The following is a 22,481-nucleotide window of genomic DNA, read 5'->3' as shown; positions in this document are numbered from 1 at the left end:
TTTTAATGTGTGAGTGGGTGCATGTCATAATTCCAGATGGAAATTTGTCAACATGAAATGTAATTTTTATTTAGCTGATCTTTCCTGGTTTCTATTTATAATGGAAGAGATTGGATAGGATGAAGTTGGGCATAAAGAATCAAGGCAAACATAGGCCCTGGTCATTGTGCAATTCCATATAGTATAATTTGTTTGCAATCTTTCATTCCATATACCTACAATACAGCTCTAAAAATAATGCCACTTACAATATAAAGATATACCTTTTTCCTAATAAACTTCAAAAAGTGTCAAAATATGCAACAAAAATATAGTATCATATCTAAACCCTCAAATAAGCTACATTTAAATCAAGCCTGCCTGCTTTTGAAAGTTTCCTTAAGAATCTAATAACTTAGACAAGCCTATTGAGAAATAAATACATTTTGATGACTAACTGCAGAAAAAAAACCAATGTGAGAAAATTAAATGTAACATTAGTATGAGGAATCAGAAATGGAGGTAGGATATCTTTTCTTAATAGAGTCAGTTCTCAATTATTCATGGTGATAGAAACAAGGAAAACTTCATTTAACCAAGAACAATGGACATATTCATGGTCATTTGTTTTCCCACATGTATTTCAGCAGAAAGCTTTGACACACTATAGGGGGTTCTCTGTAGTGGAGTTCTCTTACAGAATCCCTCTATGATCACCATCATCCATCCTGGACATCCCCATCTGGTCAAGGTGAAATATGAGATAGCGGTATGACAAAAAATATAATAAACTAACCAGCTCAGAACCTCATTGCTTCCCAAATCTCAAAAACACAATTTTGGTTTTCTACTTTCAGTATTCTGGATTTCTCCTCAAATACACCACAATACCCCAGCACTCCATCATAAGGTATCCCAATGTCTTGACAATAATACTAAGCCTTAGAGAATACAGACTACTCAAGATCTAAAAAGTAACTAGTAAAGAAAATTCAAAATTTGGTGTCAGGCAAATGAACACAAATTTGTTGAGATATACAATGGAAACTTTCAGTTGTTTTTCTTTGCTTTGTTTTGAACTCTATTTACTGTCAAAGGTATAGAACAAGTCAGCCAACTTTTTTTTTCTGTTTTTGAGACGAAGTCTCACTCTTGTCCCCCAGGCTGGAGTGCAATGGCGCAATCTTGGCTCACTGCAACCTCCTCCCAAGGAGGCCTCCTGGGTTTCAGCGATTCTCCTGCCTCAGCCTCCCAAGTAGCTGGGATTACAGGTGTGCACCACAACACCGGTTAATTTTTGTATTTTTAGTAGAGATTGGGTTTTACTATGTTGGTCAGGCTGGTCTCGAACTTCTGGCCTCAAGTGATCCACCTGCCTCTGCCTCCCAAAGTGCTGAGATTATAGGCGTGAGCCACCACGTCCGGCCAAAAGTTGGTGATATTCTTAATCACAATCATTTCTAAGCAAATAAAGAAAAAAAATTTGTTCTGAGAAACAAATCATGTTTCTCTCTAGCACTTTTCTCTAATTGGCCATAATTAAATTTTGCAACTTAAAACACAATTTTTATTTATTAGCCATGTATATGACAGGTAAGTGGAAATGGACTTCAGCACCATTGATTTGTTATGAAAATTATTTTTTCTAAGAAAATTACTGTGCTTTCAATTGATTATTAGGTAATATTGCTTATGAATATATTGTGGAACAAAAACCGTTAAACCCTAGTCCTTTGGAACCTTGTAGAATCTCAAACTCTACAGAACAAAAGTTCAGTTGCTATGGCAACAAATGAATCATTAACACTATCATTGTAGAATTATAATTTAAATGAAGAGCACTCCAGAAGATAGTAATTTGGTGCCTGTTCCTTTGTTCTTGGCCCATCAAAATAGTTGGTGTTAACTACTTCCTCTCTTTTTGTTCTTACTACTTTAATAAAGGGTCTCACTTCCTGACTAGGTTCTCTTCTGGGAACCTTTCTCTCAAGGATTCTGTACGAAGCCTCAGTAGCTTAAGGTGACTACCATTCATGAAAAAAACCAAAATCCCCAAAGCCTAGAAAATATACACATTTCACACACAGAAATGCTGTACTAATAGGGCATGCAGACGGTTTAAAATGAAACAGCCCCTCTATAGAAAAGCATACCAATTATGTGGCTAACATTAGGGCAACAAATTTTCCCTTGCCTCCCTTTTGCATATGCCTGTCATTTTCCTCCTATAGTTTCCATTCACTGTTTCAAACATATGTTGCCACTTACTTGCCAGGAAAGGAATCTCTGACCTACTCCCTTTATGTATCATGAAATAGCAGACGGAATGGAGCCAGTGAGAGCACCATTAGCAGTTATTCACACTTCTGTTTTCCCTTAACTTCCTTTTTTTTTTCTAAAAGTTTATTCCGCATATGTGAAGGATGTGTAATCACAAAGACCTCCATGACTCATGCTTTATAATATGGAACCGTGGCAATTCCCTGGAGAAGCAAATGGTTCCCTCCTCCAGTGAGCCACATGTCTCCTCTACAAAAGACTATCTTTACAGCTTACAGCTTGACCAAACACAGGTGATGGGTTCCTTTGTCCAGCCCTCACCAAACATCAACATTGTTTTATTTTCTAGCAATCACTGCTAGAGTTTAGCCAACATTTAACCACAGTCTTTTAAGGAGGCACCCGTTCTATGGGTGCAGGCTGCTAGGGTATTGTCCTGAGTCAAGAGAAAACATGATGGAGAGTACTTAAAAAGAAGAGGTTTTTCATCAAAGATGAAGGAGATTAAGGAAGACAACATGTGGAAGTGTGGTGTTACATGTACAACAATAAGAAATAAATGTTTATTTTGATCTGCATTGACTATCCCCTTTTGGTTTACGAAAATCAATCTATAGGTTAAAAAAAATTACCATGGTTCATAGTTATGCTATTATGAACTAAGTTCCCTAAACTAAATCCAGCAAACACCACCAGGAACTTGGCCTCTTCTGCAAAAGGAGATCAGCCAAAAAATAAGCTCTTGTCCATGAGCGGAAGGAAATAGAGTACCTTGAATAACCCACAAACATTACCATTCATATGTTATGGGATACATAGTAAAAAAAAAAAAAAAAAAAAAGTCCTGCTGACTGAAAGCTCACTAAATATATGAGACCAACTACAGAGCTAGTTGGATTTTGATTCTTTAAAGGGGGATATTTTCCGCTTTTCCAGCAGTGAACATGGGTGACTGCAAGTTGCCTAAAAGAACATGCTATCATGCTTGAACCTGAGATGGCTAAGAATAAAATACAGTTAAGTTTAACCATCCTGGCCACATAATAAATATATATAAGCATTCTCTGAGCTATGAACACCTGACTTGTGAACATTCTCTCTATTTAAAAAGCCAGCCTACATCCTGCTCAAAGGATGGCACCTGGAGGGCAAGAGTATTTCCAGAGCTTAATTTTCTTCAGGTTAGTTGGCCTGAGGCTGCCATGAATGTGACAGGGAGGTATTCACCTAGAATCCAAAGTGGGAACCTGGAACCCATTTGCTAATTAAATATCATGTTTCATGTAACACATAGGCTCCCAGCTAGTCCACAAAAAGCTGGCTGACCCAAATATAGCTTGAAGTCTATACATTTGCAAGAATATTGTTCTCTACTCCATACTGTAATAATAAGAGTACATATAAACCTTATGAATTATGCTATTATAGTGCTATAAAATCACCATATTATCAGTTACCTAAATGTAGGTTTTCAGCTTTATGATGGGTTGAGTAAACCTCCTTGCGCTAGTCTGGGAATCAACTCCCTGACTAATAATATCATTTTTATGAGGAAATATCTTACAAATGAACCTTTGAAACAGTCTTTCTGCAAGATGGTAAACTTCCTATATTTAAAAAATTAAAGTATTCACTTTCCTCCTTGCTATAAGAAAGCTAATTGCCCTAAGATCTATATTCAGAGTAAATTCAGCATTATCTTATGTTGAGCAAAAGAAATCATAAGCAACACAGACTTTAAAAGTATCAAAAAACAAACCCAAAACAAAAAGGTGATAACTAAAAGTGGAAACAAGAAAATAGCACACCAGCACACAAAACTAACGGGGCCAGTGAATCCACCTCTGGCCAGACCGGGCACCAGACTAGCTCCTGTTAGGCATCCACAACAGATGAACAAATGGGGCAGACCTTCACCTGAACTGCTAAGTGCCACCTTCTCTTACACCTTTTCAGGTACAGATCTTCTCCCTCAGCACTGAAAGAGTGCTTTATTTATGTATCTTGTGGAATCTACTTAGTTTTTAACCATCCTATTTCCTTTTCTATTAATACCTCTCTAACCAACTCCTAGCTGTAATTGTCTTAAAGCAGGAGATTTGTCTTCCTTTCTGCAACATCACAAAAAAGCTTTGAGTATCATAGCAGAGAGGAAAGAAAATTTACTGAAGCTTATTATATGCTGGTTCCATGTTAACTGGCTTTCCTCCTCCAAAATGTATCTCACTTAACATAGCAGGTCTTTAATAAATGAACACTGAATATCTTGACACCCAGCTTTAAAAAGAAGAAAACTGTAGAGCAACTCACAGAAATATTTATGGATTTGGCAAAGGGGGAGCCAGATTTTTTACCTTCAAAACATCTTGGGTTGGAGTGGAGAGAAGTATAACCTAAAGATATTTTTAAGTATCTATATATTTGATAAAGGGATGCTGGCAAACAAAAATCATTCTCAATCAGCATGAAACTCTATTTCTGTTCATCACAGAAAAATAAATTATCTGTAGAGCATAAATGATTGGAGATTAAAGCAATTGAAGGTTACTTTAAAATAGCTAACTTTGATAACTTTAAAAGAATTAGCTATCTGCATTTGTCAAACAAATGACATAATTCTTAGATATCTACATGACAGCAAAAAGATCCATAAAACCTCATACCTTAAAAAACCAAAATCTAGTCTTAGATTGAGAAGACTTCAAATTCTATAAAATGAACAATAGTATTTTTCACTGTTACTAAATGCCTATTACAAGATGTCTAGATGCCAATTTTGTTACTGGAAATAGATACCTGAAAGCAGGAAGATGTCTTCTAAAAATCCCCAGATTTCCTCCCAGTAACACCTGAGAGAACAGGCACACAGAGCATCTTGCTTTCATCTTAGCAAGACATTGCCACTCCTCCTCCAGTCACTGTCCTGATCACTCCTAATTCAGCTCTGTTTTGGGGGATCAGCACCAACAGGGGCCTCATCTTCTTTGTGAAGAAAAATACAGGCCAATAGTATTAGATTTTATGTAAAAGATAACTTAGATAAAATAATCAATTGAGCCCACATGATTGACATGAACTTGACCAATGGTTAGATCAGGGATAAAATCTGATTGATATATAAGCTAGTTATGTTATTCTCTTTCCCTTTGGCAGTTCCAGACAATAAGGCATAAGGGCAAGTCTTTGAGGGTGGTGAGATGGAGTAGGGAATTGGGGGAGAGCTTATGGGAAAGGCTTCCTGGCTCCTAAAGAGACACCAGTAGAGATGGTACCTTCTCCACCTCTGGGTGTTGCAGGTTTGGATGAGATGCCTGGAACTACCAAGGTCATCTTGCTATCAGTGTGACAATGAAGCCATCAAAGGGAAGAGATCAAAGCCACAAGAACCAGGGAGTCAGAGGCAACATAGTATGTCTAGAACCTGCTGCAAAGCTGGATTTTTTATTGTGTGGTGATATATTTCACTATTGTGTGAGCCAATGGGAGTTCAGGTTTTTGCATGATTATAGCCGGACACTTCCTAGCCAAAGTATAATTTTTTGGTTACTCACCTTCCAGACCACTTGGAGAAGCCAGGGCACCATTTTCATGACAGTTCTCAGTGAAGGCCAATGGTGGGAATTCTTTAAAGATGTGAAGCCCTCACATTACATGGTTCTCTATACAAAACTGGAGACTTGCCTAGTGCACTATGAAAAACTTCTTAATTCAAGATGCAGTTCTCAAAGTGGCATCATTCACATGAAAACAGTTTCCCTCTGAAGTACCTGGAATGAGACTCCAGTGATATTCTATTTTTCACAGAGGTTTGGTAAAAGCATAGCAGAAGCTCTTAGACCATCGCTCTTTACATCAGGCTCTGACTAAGGTATCTGCCTGAACTAAGAAGTAACAACTGTGAAAAATCAGAAAAATTATTATATTTAATATAAATTTAGCTAATAAGTGTTAGAGAATCATAGCTATTCTAGATAGCAGACTGATTCTTCTATTAATATGTAGACCTAAGAAAGACTAGAACCTAAAAAGTGTAGTTTTGTTAATAATTGGACCTTATATTGGACACAATGTTTATACAATTAGGCAACTGAAAAATCACTGGTGGCTTATTAGTAAGCTGAGCAATGAATGGAAATGCTGTGATGTAAATCTTTACTAGGTTAAGCTAAAACTCCATTTATTAATTGATATATTTCCTTTTAGACACAGTTTTCAGGCTGATTTTCAGTATGAGATTATTATTGTTCTAATGTCCATTGCTGATGGTGAAATGGATTAGCTACCCTAAGCTATTGTATCACCAACAAAACAAAACAAACAAACAAAAAATCCAACACATATTAAAAAGTAAAATAAAATATATACAATATTTTAAAAAATACATCCATAAGATGGCAGGTAATATTAGGAATATCTAAGGCCAAAGACTGAATAAAAGTGAAAACCTGGAAAGGTAAGCAAAGCACCAAAGCTGGTTTTTGCTTTGAGAATGTTTTGTTAAACTCTATAAACTTAAATTTTAGTTTTCATGACATCATAGGGCATGCAGACAGAGTACAAAGCCCAGGGTCCTCCCAGCCCCACATAAAGCTGAGACTTCAAAGAGCTAACCTGTCAGAATGCCCAGATGGAAGTACCCACATTACCCAGATGAAAGGGGAATTTAGAAACAAAATCAACCTCTACAGGACTGCAAGGAAAACTGCTTTCCATGAACTACGGCATTGGGAGTTAGAGGGAAATAAACTCCACTGAGAAGGTATGCCACCAAGCTAGCCCACACGAGAATTTGCAGATTCATACTAACTGGGTGGTCTGAAAAAAACAAAAACAAAACAAAAGAAAAAAATTCCAAAGATCCCAGGTCAAAAAATTTAGTTTAAAAAGATTTTAGGCTGAAAATACCCCTTGGCATCTGGCACAAATGGAAATCCTCTCTAGAGGAAACTACCTTCAACTCAGGGTGCAAGGAATTCCTACATATAAAATTCTAAGATACGTGAGTTCATATAAAAAAATCTGAAACCATAGAGAAAATAATATACAATTATTGAAAGCCAGTGACATAAAATGGCAGAATCAGAGCTGCAAAGACCTCAGATATTTAAATAATCACACAGCATGTAAGACATATTTAATATGTTAGAAAAAAAACAGAGGATTGATATTTCTAGTTTAAAAAGTAAAAGACTATAGAAAATGGTTAAACTAGAAAAACAGAGAAACTTTGGGAAATGAAATAGTAACAACTGCAGATCAAGGAATGACAATTAGTAAACTGGAAGAAAAATTCGAAGAAATTATACAGAATATAGTCTGGAAAGCCAAACAGATAGAATAAATGAAGAGTAGTTAAGGGATGTGAAGATAGAGAAAGTCTAACTTGTGTCTAATCTAGGTTACAAGAGATTAAGGAAAGAAAAAACTGTTCAGAAACCATATTTGAAATATTAATATAAACTAAGAATTTTCTAGAACTGAAGGAAGACACTAATCTACAGACTCAGGAATCTCAATGAAACCCGGGAAGGACAAAATAAAAGAAATCTGCACTTAAGTACATACAAATGAAATAGTATAATATCAAAGACAAAGGGAAGATCATAAAAACAGCCAGAGAAAAAAGGAATGACAATTAGATAGATGATTTTTTAACAGTAAAATGGGAAACCAAAAGTTGGTGGAAAAATATCTTCAATGTACTGACAGAAAACAAGTCTCAACCAAGCATTCTATATCCAGTAAAAATCCTCAAGAACGACGGTGAAATAAAGACAGATTCAAATAGAGTGTGCAAAGAGCAGACTTCCACTAATAGAACGTCAAAAGGATGCATTTAGATTGAAGGAAAGTGGTCCCAGAGAGAAGTCTGGAATAAAAGAAGAAATAAGAGGCAAGGAAAGTGTTACATATATTGGTATATCTAAACCAATAATTGACTAATAGAACAATAATAGATTACAATGTCCTATGGAATTAAAGATAGAACTAAAATATATAATAACAATAATATGAAAACTGGGAGGGTATGCTCAGAATTAAAAGTGTTCTGAAGTCCTTAGATTTTTTTGGAGGAGGATTGAGACACTGAGTAGCTTTCGACTTTGAGAATTTAACTTGCGAGATGGAATTCATAGGGTTATTAATCCCTAATAGAACAGGAATACAGTGTGTATTACAAGGTAGAGAGTGAGAAAATGAATAAAAACAAAATTCAAAAGAAGCCAAGAAGAGAGATAAAAGCAACAAAAAGGTGGTACGGGAATTATCAAATAAGATGGCAAATAATTACCATAAATATAGACAAAATGATCCTGTTAAAAGACAAAAATCGTAAAACTGGATTAAAGCAATTTTAACAATTATAATTCCTGCTATACGTTATGTGTATGAGACTCACCAGAACATAAGGGTATGGTAAAGCTGAAAGTAAAAGGTCAGAAAAGACATTAGTAGCTACTAATTAAAAGAAAGATTAGGTAGCTATGTTAATATCAAACAAAATGAACTTTAAAGTTAAAATCATCTATAAAGAGTTATTATATAATGTGAAGAGATTCCATTTCCTAGGAACAGTATGAATTTGCATGCATCTAAAAATATGTAAAGCAAGAATTGCCAGAAACACAAGGACAAACTAATCCATCATCACAGTGGAAGATTATAGCACATCCTTGTTAGTTATTAATAAACCAAACAGACAAAAATCAATAAGGTTACAGAAGATCTTAACAACACAATTAACAAGCTTTATTTATATAGACAAAACTGTTAAGTTTCACAAAACATAAATTCTCTTCAAGCAGATAGAGAACCTGAGCAAAAAGTAACCATGTAGTGGGGGCCATGAAACAAACGTTAATGCCAAAGGATAGATAACATACTGATCATATTGTCTGAATATAACATAATCAATGACAAAAAAGATGCTCTTTCTCTACATAAAAATATGTGTTTAAAAATTGGCCGGGCGTTGTGGCTCACACCTGTAATCCCAGCACTTTGGGAGGCCAAGACGGGCTGATCACGAGGTCAGGAGATCAAGACCATCCTGGCTAACACGGTGAAATCCCGTCTCTACTAAAAATACAAAAAAAAAAAATTAGCCGGGCGTGGTGGTGGGCGCCTGTAGTCCCAGCTACTTGGGAGGCTGAGGCAGGAGAATGGCGTGAACCCGGGGGGCGGAGCTTGCAGTGAGCAGAGACCATGCCACTGCACTCCAGCCTGGGCGACAGAGCAAGACTCCGTCTCAAAAAAAAAAAAAAAAAATTAAGAAGCACAATTCTAAGTAACTAAGTAAAGAGATGAAAGCCCAATAAGATCATGGAGAGAAAAGAGACAATCTAAAGTTCTTAGCAGAGTTATTTTTTTGCAATGAAATTTATGAAACATCAAAATGAATCAACGAAGATGGTTACAGAATTTCTTTCACTGGAAGAGAGAAAAACGAAGATAAAGTGTTTATATCTCCACAAAAAGCAGTCTAAGAAGATTCTTTCCTCTGCTTTACCTTCCATAGCCAGTATATAAAATTGTTCACAGGTTAAGGAGTTAAGAGGGTATACCTAAAACATAAAGAGCCTCTCTCTATTTTCAGTGATGGATCAAACAGGCACCTCTACAAAAGCAACCAATGAACCAATTCATTAATATTCAGAGGTGCTTTTGTTTTGTTTTGTTTCTTGTAGCCTGGGAGATCTTTACCCAGCCACCAACTTTTCTCTGGGAAGAACCTTTGGTAAATCATAATTACTTATCAAGTAAAGGGTCTCACTCTGTTCCCCAGGCTGAAGTGCAGTGGCATGATCATGGCTCACTGTAGCTTCAACCTTCCAGGTTCAAGTGATCCTCCCACCTCAGCCTCCCAAGTAGCAACAGGTGCACAACATAGTGCCTGGCCCTCTGGCAGCTATTCTAATATTTAATAAGTCTAAAATAAAGTCTCCTATTGAATTACAATGTCATAGACCCATTTTATTTTTATTCTCAGAGCAGACATTTAAAATTTTTCAATAGATGCTGCTCCACATCACCACTTGTCTGAAGATAGTACCTAAGACAAGCATTAATAGACAATAGGAGGCCAGGCATGGTGGCTCATGCCTGTAATGCCAGAACTTTGGGAGGCCGAGGTGGGTGGATTGCTTGAACCTTCCCAGGTGTTCAAGATGAGCCTGGGCAAGATGGCAAAACCCCATCTTTATGGGGGGGGAAAAAAATTAGCCAGATGTGGTGGTGCACACCAGTAGTCCCAGCTACTTGAGAGGCTGAGATGGGAGTAGGGAGTATGAATTGAGCCCAAGAGGTCAAGGCTGCAGTGACCCATGATTGTGCCACTGCACTCCAGCCTGGGTGACAGAATGAGGCCGTCTCAACATCTACGTGTATATCCATATCTATAGTGTATATATATATCTGGGTATTCCCATTTCCATTTCATATGAATATATTGCACTTATACAAGCAATTGAAAAATAATTTTCTAACAATGCCATGATTCATTGAAAACTGCTTTCAATATGTTATTCAACTGCTCAAAAGCTGCTGATGGCACCCGACTGTCTATAACATGAAGTTAAAACCCAGACCCCACTACTTGAATTTTAAGATCTATTCATAGCCTGGACCGATCTTATGTGACCTCTCAACCATGGCTGTGATATCCACCACATGACAACTGCCTGCAGAGGCCCAGCTCTGCTTCATGAGAGCCAACCAATGACTATAGTAAATCCATGGTTCCCTTGTTCTGCCATTCTCCTTCCTGGAATGCCCTACTCACCCTTCAAGGTTCACATGAACTTTAACTTCTGATGAAGATTTACCAGGTATTTTGAGGCCTGATACTTTTTTTTTTGATACGGAGTTTTGCTGTTGTTGCCCAGGCTGGAGTGCAATGGCTTGATCTCGGCTAACTGTAACCTCCACCTCCTGGATTCAAGTGATTCTCTTGTTAGCCTCCTGAGTAGCTGGGATTACAGGCACGCCACTGTTCCCGGCTAATTTTGTATTTTTAGTAGAGACGGGGTTCCTCCATGTTGTTCACACTGGTCTGAAACTCCCAATCTCAGGCAATTCGCCCACCTCGGCCTCCCAAAGTGCTGGGATTACAGGCATGAACCACCATGCCTGGCCAATACTTTCTTTTTTTGTTTTTGAGATGGAATCTCCCTCTGCTGCCCAGGCTGGACTGCAGTTGCATGATCTTGGCTCACTGCAACCTTTGCCTCCCAGGTTCAAGCGATTCTCCTGTCTCAGCCTCCTGTGTAGCTGGGATTACAGGTGCCTACCATCATGCCTGGCTAATTTTTGTATTTTTAGTAGACACTGGTTTCTAGTAGAGACAGGTTTCACCATGTTGGCCAAGCTGGTCTCAAACTCCTGACCTCAAGTGATCTGCCCATCTCAGCCTCCCAAAGTGCTAGGATTAAAGGCATGAGCCACCACACTGGCCGCCTGATACTTTAAAAATATTCTTACTTCACCCAACTCAATACCTTAATGTAATGTTAATTTTTTTTTATTGTTGTTCATTTGTTTGTTCTATTTACCCCTGCAAAATCTGGGCAGGAATATGCTGTACACCAAACTTGTCCAAGTCATGGTCCATGCGTTGCAGGTGGCCCAGGACAGCTTTGAATGTAGCCCCAAACAAATTCATAAACTTTCTTAAAACATGAGATTTGTTTTCGGATTTTTTTTCTCTCATCAGGTATCATTAGGGTTTGTGTATTTTATGTGTGATATAAGAGAATTCTTCTTCCAGTGTGGCCCAGGGAAGGCAAAAGATTGGACACTCCTGCTTTACACTCACTCCCCTCTCACCAGGAACTCAGCATAGTGATAGACACACAGAAGGTATTCAACAAATAGTTGCTGAATACCTCCTAAAAGAATACAATAGGACTAACTCTTACATATCTATAAATCATCTCTCACTCACGTCCATGTGCATGTGTGCACACATACAGAGTGTTCTGTTTGAATATTCCACCTTCCTTGATTTAGAAAGGAAAATGTAATACCTCTTTTATCCACTCAATTCCTTTACAGTGAACAAACATTATCAATAAAGGTGGATTTTTAATCAGAAATAAACTCATGCACAAAGAGTGCTACTAGTTGCTGGAGGCTGCCATGACTCAGTGAAAAGATATTGCATACAGCCTTTGGGAAGTAGATTCCCCATTCTAGATCTACAGAGTTGAGTTGTATTGTTCTTCATTTCTTGTTGTTGTAGTTGGTAAATGTACACAAAAGCCTTCAAGTCTCTGTGTGTACGTGTGTGTGTGTGTGTGTGTGTGTGTGTCTGTTTTGGGCAGAGAGGAGGGAAGAAGAAGGGAAAAAGACATTTGTTCCACAAAGTTTCAACACATAATAGCCACAAATAGATGACAGAGATATAGACAGACAAATACTGTTTTTAACTAAAAGTCAGTCAGCACCTTTCAGAGGTCAAGTGAGCCCTAAGCCACGTTTACATTTTGAGTCTACTGATGTATTTTTAAAAAGGAAGTGAAGAAGTATGAAAGTAAGTTTATGAACTTGTGCTAAATTTTAAATCCTTGAGTTTAACAAAGAAATTTTATTTGCCAAAAAAGTGCACAATAAAATATAATTGGGCTAGTCATAAGATAATTACAACTCTAAGGGGCATAGTCTAATAATGGGACAAATTAGCAATAATAAGATAAGTTTGTGCTTCTATAAATCTTTGAATGCATCAGCATTTGGAGATAAATCTGAGTCAAAGTCGAAGTTGCTCAGAGTCAACACCAGGTCTCCATGAAATAGCCGTACAAACATCCAATATAAATAAGTGGGCTGAAAGAGTCTCTTTGGTATTACTAGGACAATAGCCTTAATGGTAACTGAAGGCTGCTTCTGTGTGTTTCCAAACTCAGCTGGAATAGTTTCCATTAGAATTGATTGTTTAAAAAGCAATCAGCACTATTTTAACTTATGTTTTGTCGAGAAGTGACTGAGCCTACAGTTGACTGCTGAAAGGAAACTCTGCTCCTGCAGTTTTTATTCCTACAGGCTGTGAGACCAGTATCATAGCACAATTTTCCCTACTTGCATGGTTAAATACCACCCCAAAGAAGAAATTTCCTTAGCAAATAATATTTGTCGTCAAGGAAGTAAACAAACCTGATTAAATGAAGGAAAAAAATAGTTTCTGGACCCAGGCCTTATCAGTATTCAGCTGCTTCAAAAGTAAAAGAACCAAAATTTCTAACTGTAAATAGCATTCCATGGTATCCTGTATACACATTTGCCTCAATGGTTAAATTGTACAAAAATGAACTGAGAGCTAACAATCGGCAATAGGTGGGAGGGAGTAGTTCACACATGATTGTTATCTCTTTCTTCTGCTGAATTCAAAGCACTTCCTTTCATTCATTTCCTCATTCTTTAGGGTTGCAGAATGCTCACTTTGTGCAGGGTATTGTGCTGGTCCTCCTACAGAATCCCATAAAGTGGGAAGGAAGTTTGAGACATCAGAGACAGCAGGTAGGCAGAGTGATTAACATACAGTAGGCTGTTACTAAACGATAGCGATTCCTTTCCCTTCCCTTATCACTCCGGGAACTTCTTTATAGAGGTCCCATATTTGAGCTATGAAACTTACTTTAACACTGACAGCACCATAAATAAAAATGGAGAGAAGACAAGGAGAAAGAAAGGGAAAAAGACAGAGAGGATATTATATGAAGCAGAAACATTTTAGAATTCTTCAGTAAAAAAGCACTCCATTCTGGCTTGACCTCTTCCCATCTGCATATCCCTGAACAGGCTACTACACAGGCTGGGTCTTGGTTCCATGAAGTATAAGGGTTGCTAATTAGATAATCTCCAAAATTCTTCTCACTCTCCTAGTCCACAGTTCAAGTCCAATGAATTAAATGGCAGATGAGAGAAGAACAAAGTTCTGTAACTCTCTGTTAGTACTGTTTATCCCCTAAATCCAAATCTTACTACAAAACACTGAGTGTGATTTTCCCCAGAAGTTGCTGGAGTCAGTATGCAGTTCAACTCTGGTGCCATCATTCCCTAGCTCTGTGATCTTAGACAAATTATCTAACTTCTCTGTTCCTCAGTTATCTATCTGTCCCATAGGGTTATTATGTGGTTCTAAGTTGTTATTATTTGTTAAGCGTGTAGTGTCTGACATCAATTAAACATTAAATGTGTCACCTATTATTGTTTTTGTTATTATTATAACAATGAAGTCACACAAACAAAATCAGTATAGAAGTGATTATCCTAGATTATCATAGAAGCAGTACATGACGACAATATTTGGGTGTGTGGTTGTTCATTAGAAGACTGATGATCAGTAAGCTCTTTGACTCAACAGTGTGATATGGTTGTCTAAAATGGTAAGAAAATCTGTTTACACAACCCCCACCCACACACATTCACATAGCCTATAAAAGGGGAGGATAACTCTGATAATGCTGAAATAATAATGATGAAATAATTTGTTCATTCTAAGCACCAACCATTTGGACACAGGGTGTGAAAAGACCAAAACGATATAATACAGGAATAACTGAAGATTCAAGACAAACTTTTCAAATATTTAACAGGCTTTTATGTCAAAGCAATGCATTTGTTCAACATGGCGTCATGGAAAGACGAAGAACAATGAGTGGAAGTTAGAAGCAGCCAGTCTTCAGTTTGGAATGGAATGGACTTGTTGGGGAAGTGAAAAATCTCTGGAGCTGTTCGGCACTGATTAATGACAACTGGACTGTGCATGTACCAATTCTTGGACAAAACACTGAAGTTCTGAGAGAGAATTCAATCTAAGGGTAGACACAAGATTTTTGACATATCTTCCAAATCTACAATTTATGATGTAGACTGGATGCTTAGTGACATAAATTATAATAGAATTTCTCATGTACAGAACCACCAATTGGCAAGCATGCAAGATAACGGTGTTACATGATAACACAGAAATTTATATTAAAAGTTCAGACATCTCCATTAGGTTTTTGACATGTGGCCAATCTTAGTGGCCTGAGATGATAAGCAGCAATCTATAAATCTCCAATTTAAAACAAATGCAACAAAGGATGACATTTCTAATCTATAAAGTAGATAACTAGCTCATTAATGTTCTAAATTAGTTTTGCAGTTAGTATAAGCTAGGTAAATTACTCGATTATTAATTGGGATTTCAGATACTAATCATACTGTTTATGCCATTTTTTCATGTTTCCCAAAAGAAACATTCAGTCCCAGAAAACACAGTGACTGGGTCACCAATTTACTGTGTGACCTTGGGGCAAGTCCCTTAACCTCTCTGAGCTCCAGTTATCTCATTTATTTAAAAATGGGGAACAGAGAGTGGCAATAAGAAGATCAGATGTTTTCTAAGGCCTTTTATACCCTAAAATATGATTTTATGAAAGGATCATTCTTCTTAATAAAACTCTAAGCACTTTTTTACTCTTAATTTGTTCATTTTTCTCAGTGAAGACATTTCCAGCCATTACATGAGGAAGTGGAAGATTTAGTCTTACTACCACCACTGACTGCTTCTATGAGACAGTTTTATTCTGTCCTTCTAGAGTCTAGAAGAAGTTGCTGGACAAAAGAAAGGATTTTACAATTAGAAGTCACCTTCATATCAATCAATTGACTATGTAAATAATGGACAAAGCAGAATTTGGAACAGAAAGGGATATTATAAAATGTAATTTTTATAAAAATTATCTTAGAATAGTTGTACTCTTATTTTTTTACTTCCTGGATGCTTTATTTTCTCAGGCTTTCTAAGCCCATTTCAATGAGTCTAGAAGTTTATAATTAAACTTTATGCTCAGGAATTGCTCTATTTGAGTTCCAAAGATAAAAGAAAACATATAAATCCAATTTACCCAACTATTCTACTCTTAGTTGGTCAACTATTCCAAAGATATCCTAAACTATTCCAATGACTTCCAACTAATAAAACTTGTTCAACTGTACTTTGAATCCACAGGTCTTTCTCTGCAAATATTTACCCTGAAATCAAGCTCCACATCTACATGGGAAAATCTGTCAGTGGTTTCTTTAAAAATGTATTACTTAAAAAAGAGATGGGCCAGGTATGGTGGCTCGCTCCTGTAATCCCAGCACTTTGGAAGGCCGAGGCAGGCAGATCACCTGAAGTCAGGAGTTCGAGACCAGCCTGGCCAACATGGTGAATCCCCGTCTTTACTAAAAATACAAAAATCAGCCAGGCTTGGTAGCACACATGTATAATCCCAGCTACTAGGGAGGCTGAGGCAGGAGAACTGCTTGAACCCAGGGGGCGGAGGTTGCAATGAGCCAAGATTGCACCACTGCACTCCAATCTGGGCAACACAGTGAGACTGTGTCTCAGGAAAAAAAAAAAAAGAGAGATGGGCTACAAATTACATGACAAGGTCCCTTTAAAAAATGGACTGAACAAAGCACTGAGAACAATCTGTACTGGCAAGGGACAGGGAAGATGACTTAATAGGTCTTTTCCGTCTCTAATTTCTGTGATTTGAGGGTTTTTTCACTTCTGCAGTAATACTTGTGAGTTCAACATTTTCTCAAAACTATTATTAGTTACCAAGGAAACACAAAATGTTTGTAGGAATAAATAAGCAAATGGACTGGACCTAAATAACAGACTTTTACTGCTTCCCATTTAATAATCTTATGGTGGCACCACATTATCAATTCTTCATTCTCTCTAAGTCATTCTACTCACCTACTAGTATGCTCACTAGAGTACATAGCCAACTTATGGTATTCCCTGTAAACCAAGGGTAGGAAGTCTCTTGCCAACAGATGATTCCTTACTAAACAGACTTCCTTGCTTTGTTTGATGAGGAACAAGACTGTGGCAATGTTAGGGGGCCAACAGGCAGTGGCTGGCTTTGCGAACATCAATGCTAGGGAGAATATGTAAATATGTGCTTTTAAATAACCCAATGTCTACAGAAAAGCCACTAACACGATTCAGAAATATATAATAAAGGCAAAAAGAAACATAATATATATACACACATATACATACACATACAGGGCTCACCCACACTATGAAAATGATGCTTTACAAATGCTCAGAAAAAGACTAAAAGAAACACCGTACATTGAATTATTAATAGTTGGCAGTATTTGTGTGGTAGGACTACATGTAAAATTTTTTACTTTTATGCATTTTCCAAATTATGAAGGCTGCCTATTAATTTTAAAAGAAAAAAATTTTGGCCGGGCGCAGTGGCTCAAGCCTGTAATCCCAGCACTTTGGGAGGCCGAGGCGGGCAGATCACGAAGTCAGGAGATCAAGACCATCCTGGCTAACATGGTGAAACCCCGTCTCTACTAAAAATACAAAAAAAAAAAAAAAAAAAAGAAATTAGCCGGGTGTGGTGGCGGGTCCCAGCTACTCCGGAGGCTGAGGCGGGAGAATGGCGTGAACCTGGGAAGTGGAGCTTGCAGTGAGCCGAGATCGCGCCACTGGGGGCGACAGAGCAAGACTCCGTCTCAAAAAAATAAATAAATAAATAAAAAATAAAATAGTAAAATTTTAAAATTAATTTTAAAACCACAAAATATCATCATTTTAATGTTGTAATAATAAAGGACTTCCCATACCCTAGCATCACATGGACACTACTGCTGTAATCAGTTCTCAAGGGTCACTATTCTAGAGTCATAGTCAGCTGAAGTATGAGCAGAATAATTGGAAGGGTTCTGGAGCCTTTGCGGACTATAGGCCTGGGACCAGAGATTCAGGCTACAGATAAAAGTAAAGACAGTCTATATATATAGACCTGCAGTTCATATGTATATTCAGTTACTGCAGTTTGTATGTATATTAAGATTTAACCAGTTAACTGCTGGTTAAAGGCTCTTAAAATACAGTTTAAGTGTGGAGATGTGATGTATTTCATGCAGGTATCTACATGTACAGAGTCAGATAGGTGGCACCCAAAGAACTGAAAGAAGAGTGAAGAAATGAGGTTGACTAGAAAAATGACTGTCTAGGGCATGGAGAGAAGGTGCTTTTACCGCAGACATTCCTGTTGGCTCCACATTCACAGTTGCCTACATGTCCCTTCAGCCTTCGTCCTAAGTTGTGTAGCAGCAGAGGAGAAGGGACAAGCAAACAATTGGATCCATGGCAAGGTTATCCAGTGCTCAGTGGCAAAGTTGCTTTGCAAGAAGGCTGTGGGTAAGGTGGTAGAAGGTAGCGTGGGGTGGAATAAACACCGAAAGCTCAATTCTGGCCAATCCAACTGTAGTCTGAAGCAATGCAGGACCATGGAGCTATACATCTCCTTATGCAATCCTGGGTCTGTTCCCACTCTGTTCAGCTTCTCATACAGGACCAGGTCCATAATAACTGCTGTTTTTCTTTGTACATGATGGTGTTTCCATATATACTATCTCACAGAGGCAAAGAAGCAAACATGTCATATACAAAGTTAGCATTACCATCTCATAGCTCAAAGCAGAGCTCCTAGGGAGCAGAGCACACCACTGCTTAACTGATCAAAGAACCAGCAGTGAAAATTGTGGGCAGCTGCAAGAAACATCCTATTAGTTATTGCTTCTTCTTTGGCACTTACTATATTTGGACGACTGAAAGACTTGACCAGTCAAAAGAAGAAACAAAGGTAGGGAGAGAAGACATGAAAGAAGATAAGAGCAGTTACTTCAAAAAGAGGAACTGGCTTGATGTGATTAGCAGTACATTAATGGTATTTTTTAAAAGTTAAATAATGATGATGTTGTAATTATGGTCAGTAGCAACTGACTTCACTAATAACACCTGTTACTGTGGTCATTGTAATGGCCTCCTGACAATTAGCTTGAACCAGGGAAACTGGTGATATTAAGCTGTTTTTGACATAATATAATATGGCTAAATCTAGTTGATACCTCCTTGTTTCTAGCCTTGTTACCTACAAACCCCTTCTCCCACATTAGAAAGCAATGAATTTGCTAGAAAAATTTCTTTGTATCATTTCTAAATAACAGCTTAAAGCTAGTAATTGGATTTAGATCATAAATTCAGATTACTAATTGTAGAAAGGACCTTAGTGTCTAGGTATGCTTATTTGTAGGAAATTCCTGATTATGAAATGAAAAGAAAGTCACACAGTAATTGGACAGAACAAGGTTAGGAAGTAAAACTCTCTCAGCCAATTTTGAGGCACAGTGATCATAACTCTACTATTTTCACAAATAGAAACCAAGAGAATTTCACAAATGAAGAGAATTTCAGAAACCAAGAGAATAAAAATTACATCTCGGAAAGAATTGTGGTTGAAAGAGGGAAGGAAATAAAAGTCTACTCATCTACTTATGTGGTCAATGGCGCACAATGCCAACAGCTGGTTGGAGTTTGCAACACACCACCCAAGGTACTCTTGTATCAGATAAAGGTCCTGCTCCCTCAAAACACTTGACGTTCGTTTGAAGCGAAATGGTCATGATATTCTAATTTTACTAGAACAAGATACGTTGCTGCCACCTTCCAGAAAACTGTGAGTAAATCCACAAATCCACAAAAAAATAGGATGAGTCTTGGCTTTCCCAGTTCAAGATTCAGTCTAGAAAATAAAGAGAAACTTCTCAGTTAAATCTGAACACTCCTTTACCAAATACACCTCTGAGAGATTCTGAGCAAACCATTAAGAGAAGACTATATATGTAGAAGAAGGCTATATATGTAAACATTGCTTTAAATCCCTGTATCGTTACTTTAGTAGCAGTGTGACCTTGGTCAAGCCACTTTAGCTTTCTAAACGTCTTTATCTGAAAAGCATGGATCATATCACATCAAAATGTGTTGTGAAGATTAAATGATGAAATGTTTGTAGATCACTAACTATGGTGGTAGGTATGACCTAAAAGCTCAACAAATGAGGGCTATTAATATTGGTTCCTGAAGACAGTGGTCACATAACTATGACCTCACTTGGAAAGCTGAGTCATAGCTGGGTCAAGAGACTGATGTTTCAGGAGTAACACATTAGTAATGTAACCAGGCAAGTAGTGTACCAGGCAAGGGCATACAAGGAGTAGAGGCCCTAATCCTCTTTTCTCTATTCTTCAGAATAGAGCTAAAGAAAAGGAGGAAATAATACTAACATATTTCATGTGGAACCAGCAAGTCAAAAGAGTGAAAATAAATGCAACACTTGAGTATGGACATGTGAGAAAGAAACAAATGGTAGTGTTAAATGTTAGGAAACGTATTTGCCTATCAGAGGGAAAAAGATGCAAAACAAGCTACAAAACTGTCAGCTTTGGGGTAAAAGTACGCTATCAGTTTGGGGCTGAGATTCAGGTGCCTATGCATCATACAACTTTCATAAAAGTCATTTAATCTCATTTGTAATAAAAAATGTAGCACAAAAATCTCAAAAAGGATGTTTAATTAAAGTATGAGGTCAGCACAGGAGACTAAAAAGATTACAATGCAATTCACAAATATAGGGCAGAAGAGTTAAAACTAACAAAACTAACAAACTCAACATCCAAAATGTTAGTACACAACTGCAAATCAAATATTAAATTTTAAGTTCAGCTGAAGAGTCTGTGTAAGTCACTTCTCTTAAAATAGCACACTGTATATGAAAAGCAAGAGTGAGTTTACTTTAGGTTTCTCAGTAGGTACTCAGAGTGATCTAGAAGAATGATAAAGTGAACTCCCAATTTAGCGAAGAGGACATACAGTTAATGTTGTGTCCTGCATCTTTATTCCACACCATTTCCACTAACAACTCTGCAAACATCCTTTCTCCACTCCACACTAAGAAAATGAAGCGAGCAGACTATTTTCATCGTTCCTGTTTGACAAAACATATGGAAACAATAATTCTACAGACATATGTACATCATAATAGGAAGCGATCCTATTTTAATGTAATTTTAAGAGGTTTTAAAAGGACTGAAGCTACTAAAATTACTCATCTGAAGCTTGCAAACAAGAATGCCACGTCTCTAATTTATTTAGCAGATTCATATAGTTGGGCTAGAACTTTAGGTATGACTTCTCTTATAATGCAGAGGTGAATTCTTTCACAAGAAATAGGATTTTTACAAGTAAATCTACCCCAGACTAGAGGATAATATGCTTAATTCAATCATATTTGGCTAATTTCTTTTTTCTTCACATGGTTATTTTTGGCTTTATTTTGTTTGCCCATATAAGAGAACAAACATTAAAACTGGCTCTAAAGTTCTAATTTTATACATTGTCTTGAAAGTACAGCACAAAACATTTAATTTCCTTAAATTTTTTTCCCTGCCAAAAAATGATTAATTTTAACTGCTTTCGTTAAAACACAGGCATGCAGAAATGGGGAAAGAGGAGGTTCTTTGAGGAAAAACACTGAAAAAAAATAAGGTTTCATCTGGCCTTCCCATCATCACTTGAAGAATTGTTTGGTAGTTAGATCATCAGGAAATAAAACACTATCCTCTGAGGACCCCTACTCATTACAAAGAGGAAAGAGAAGGTTTGAAGTCTAAATCACCCCCAGAGATGTCTCCACAAAACCCCAGACTTCTCCTTTCCCTCTCCCGCCTACCCCCAGCAACCAAAAAAAAAAGTATAATGAATTTACAAAAGTTTACATAAGAATAACAGGATGTGTATTGAAGTCCCTGAAGCAGTAACAGCTTTAGGGACCCAGAGGGAGATAAGTTACAAGCAGATCGACCCTGCCTCCCAATGACTTGGTTAGCACTACAGGCGGACGCCGGCGTCCCGGCCCACCGCTTATTCCCTCCGGTGGGAGCCGGGAACCACGGTCCATTCACACGGCCGGAAAGTCCGCAGGAGTCGGGGCGCGTTGCTGCGCTACCGCCGCCGCGGGTCTCTCGGTCACCGGCGCCCCCGCCGACCGCACCGCACACGCGGAGCGCCTTATAAGGCGGAGCAGTGACGTAAGGCCCATAGGCCGGGCGCGCTCTGCGCCCCGCTCGCATTGTTCGGGCGACTCCTGGAGCGCGCACAGCCGGCTCGCAGCGCGGCACCACAGCGGCCCCGGCCAGGCCCCCCGCCCGCCCCGGCGCAGGCAGCTCAGGTAAGCCCGGGAGAACAACTCCGCTCCACCAAGGGGCACTGCTGTCAGAGAGCCAGGTAGCAAGTCTGTGGGTGGCTGTTAAAGCTGTCTCAGCATCACAAACTGCAGACAGGTTTCGCAAAGCGCATCCAATGAATTCTAGGTTCA

At 38.0% G+C, this 22,481-nt stretch overlaps 2 protein-coding genes across 4 annotated transcripts in view; one reads left to right on the top strand and one right to left on the bottom strand.

The window, feature by feature from the left end:
- The window catches only part of CMSS1 (cms1 ribosomal small subunit homolog (yeast)), a 372,024-nt gene that overhangs the window by 291,005 nt on the left and 58,538 nt on the right, over positions 1 to 22,481 (bottom strand). The window lies entirely within an intron of this gene.
- Positions 1 to 22,481, top strand: part of FILIP1L (filamin A interacting protein 1-like) — a 293,127-nt gene that overhangs the window by 226,960 nt on the left and 43,686 nt on the right. Inside the window, exon 1 of one of the 3 annotated variants that reach the window (XM_011962506.1) lies at positions 22,063 to 22,334. The exons of 1 other annotated variant lie outside the window; for it this stretch is intronic. The gene's annotated coding sequence lies outside the window, so the exon portion shown is untranslated. Of the gene's footprint in view, positions 1 to 22,062; positions 22,335 to 22,481 lie in introns of those variants that run through there. One more of the 3 variants, XM_011962507.1, reaches the window with a different exon arrangement.

The sequence above is a fragment of the Colobus angolensis genome, unplaced genomic scaffold (genome assembly GCF_000951035.1).
Source record: "Colobus angolensis palliatus isolate OR3802 unplaced genomic scaffold, Cang.pa_1.0 Scaffold592, whole genome shotgun sequence".
Lineage (NCBI taxonomy): Eukaryota > Metazoa > Chordata > Mammalia > Primates > Cercopithecidae > Colobus > Colobus angolensis.
This window is presented reverse-complemented; position numbering and strand designations above follow the sequence as displayed.